Source organism: Trichechus manatus, unplaced genomic scaffold, assembly GCF_000243295.1.
Source record: "Trichechus manatus latirostris isolate Lorelei unplaced genomic scaffold, TriManLat1.0 scaffold00037, whole genome shotgun sequence".
NCBI lineage: Eukaryota > Metazoa > Chordata > Mammalia > Sirenia > Trichechidae > Trichechus > Trichechus manatus.
The window spans coordinates 10,351,623-10,354,755 of NW_004443973.1; the positions used below are offsets into that span (position 1 = coordinate 10,351,623).

At 39.4% G+C, this 3,133-nt stretch overlaps 1 non-coding gene across 1 annotated transcript; it reads left to right on the top strand.

Annotated features, from left to right (window-relative positions):
• Window positions 1-1,002: 1,002 nt before the first annotated feature.
• Window positions 1,003-1,073, top strand: TRNAA-UGC (transfer RNA alanine (anticodon UGC)). The gene has a single exon. It is a non-coding gene; the product is annotated as a tRNA-Ala (tRNA).
• The last annotated feature ends 2,060 nt before the right edge of the window (window positions 1,074-3,133 follow it).

A 3,133-nucleotide genomic window follows, 5' to 3' on the forward strand; every position in this document is an offset into this window, starting at 1 on the left:
TTCTTTACTTCTAAAATAAAACCCAGAGCAGGGGTGGGGCAAAGACAAACGGAGGGAAGAAAGGGAAGTGAAACAGAATCAAGAAAGAAGAGTAGAGAATCCAAGAAGATTAAAAACACCCGCACAGCTGTTCCTTGAACAACTCAGAAGATTGACTCCTTTTGACTCAAAGGAGTAAAATTGCAAGTGGACTTCCTTGGAAATCTGTCCCAAATCTTTGAGTAGCTATCTCTCTGGCAGCTGCTTTAGGATGGTTATTTCAGTGTCCCAGAGGAAAGATATTTTGGGGTTTAGGCCTTGCCAGAAATAAGAAGCCAAGGGAAAAGGAGAAACATTACAGAATTTCCAAAAATATTTTGATAGCGATGCAAAACCTTGTAGATGCTTAAAGAAAAATTAGAGTGCACTCTTATTTTAAGGAAGCCTAGTAAACTGGCTTTGTATTTTGATCAAAAGAGTAATTATGTTTCCTGTGTCGTCTGATCTGTGGAAAGGTCTGTAAGTTCATAGATATACATGTTTGGGTGTATGTGTGTACTTGTGTGTTTGTGTGTGTACATTTGTATATATGCACGCATTTGTGTGCACCCTCTTTGGTTAGGTTTCAAAGACCAGGTCATTATACAAAATCAGTGTTATGTGAAAGCTGAGAATGACCACATCAGATCACAAAATGGAGGATGACAACATCATTATATAACAGCCAAATTACATCATTGTATAACTGCCAAACTACATCATTACATAACTGCCAAACAACTGAGAATCATGACCCAGCCAAGTTGACACATAACCTCAACCATCACAGGCAGTGTTACTCTCGCCTCGCAACTTGGCGTTCGTTACTGCCAGACGTACGTTGTTAATGGGCAAAATAATCAGATAGTAGATATTTTACTTGTAAAGTGAAATGTTGGTTAACGAGATAATTGATAAGTGAGGAGAAGGGTATATATATTTTTAGTTATGTGTTATGTTATTTCCTATATGGAATAGAGGGGGACATTGATGGTTCAGTGGTAGAACTCTTGCCTTGCATGCAGGAGACCTGGGTTCAATTCCCAGTCAATGCACCTCATATGCAGCCACCCCGTCTGTCAGTGGAGGGTTGTGTGTTGCTATGATATTTCAGTGGAGCTTCTAGACTAAGATGGACTAGGAAGAAAGGCCTGGTGATCTACTTCGGAAAAGCAGCCAATGAAAATCTTGTGGATCACAAAGGTCCCATGACTCAGGACTAATCAGCATTTCATTAAGTTGTGCATGGGGTTGCCATGAGTTGGGGGCCGACTCAGCAGCAGCTCACAGCAACAAGAACATGTGGAATAGATAAATTCATTTTGAGTTTTACTATAATATAGAAGTTTTCCAATTTTGGGAAAATGAGAAGGTGATATCAGTTAAGTCTGGTAGGAAAGATAAACAGAGAAGGCTTCAGTTAGTAGTTTAAAGTTGGACTAGAAAAACAAAAGCAAAACAAAACTAGTTGTCTTCGAGTCGATTCTGACTAATGGCAACCCCAAGTGTGTCAGAGTAGAACTGTGCTCCGTAGGGTTTTCAGTGGCTGTTTTTTTCAGAAGTAGATTGCCAGGGCTTTCTTCTCAGGAGCCCCTGGGTAAACTTGAACCATTAACCTCTCTGTTAGCAGCAAACATGTTAACCATCTGCACCACCCAGGAACTCCTAAAGGTGGACTATACATCTCAAATCAAACATGACCCTACCTATGTATGGTAATCATGGTAGCACTGGACTGTTACTGCAACTCAGGGACCTTTTGTGGGCCTGGCTGGAGAAATAATGGGCTCTGATAAAGCTTGCTGTGATCCTCCACTAGTCCTTCTTCTCTCCACCAACTCCTGCTTCTCTTACATTGCTTAGGAAAAGTGTCTTCTTTCTAATGTGCCCTACTCTTAGTGGCTAAAGGACTTTGCTCCTTCCCAGTGGCCCAGGAATAAGGCTATTTTATGGGTTCTCATTTTTAATTGGGGCGGTTCTACTCTGTCCTATAGGGTTGCTATGAGTCGGAATCGACTTGACAGCAGTGGAGTTTGGGTCTTATTTTTAAGTAGTTTAAGCTATTAGTTGTTCTGTAATATTTTGTTTTGTTATAATGTGCTCATTTTCTTTATTAACACCCCAAGGGCAGTGCTGTACAGGGTGCAGTTTTAAAAATAAAATTAAAAATAATGTTAATTATGCCTTGGAGGTTGGCAGATGTGGCTTTAAGAAATACCACACTGTAAGGGTATCCCTCAGTCAAGGGCACATTAATAAATATCTACCTATCAGTAAACTTGTCTGGGCAGCCAAATCCGTAGAATCAGTGTGGGATCAAAGCTACCAAAAGTGGCAAAGCTTTGCCTATCTCAGCAAAGAAGGTCTCCGTGCAAGTTGGGACCAAGTAATAAGCATTTTTTATGGTGGAAAGTAAAAGTACACAACCTGAAGGAACAAGATTTTCCTAGCTGTCAAAAATATGACCCCTTTTGAGGGATAGGCCACTGATACTAAGCAGAATACAGATTCTTCTGATCTAGCACTCAGCAATTGAGTAAACAGTATCTTATCTGCTCCATAAAGTGTGTTAAAAAAAACTCACCCCGGTAGGTAGCTCATTTTGTTTTACTTTTCCTGTGATAAGGGAAAGAAATTGCATCTTTTATTAAAAAAAAAAAAATTCTCTTCATTCACCTGATTATACCTGCAGGAGTTTGTTTCCTTGAAGTTTAAAATAATCGACTTTGGTAGTACGTAACCTTCCAAAGCCGAGTATCAAGTTCATAGTGTTGCTGAACTGAAGAATGAGTTTTATTAGGAAAGTGTTCAAGTTGAATGTTAATTGATAATGATAATTAAATTTTTAGAGTGCTTTACAGTTTATAAAAAGTGTTTACTTGTCCCCTCATTTAATTTGCACAATCTCAGGAGGAAGATCAGGCAGGTTTTATTACCTCTGTTTTATGGGTGGAGAGACCACCGCTCAGAGAGGTTGTGGAACTTGCCCCAAGTCACAAAACTGGTACAGGAAGAATTTAAGTCTTCTGACACCAAACCCATGTTCTTACTTAACTGCTAATTGATTAGTTGGTAAGGACTGTTAAAAGCTAATGAATTATGTGTAGGTATCTTG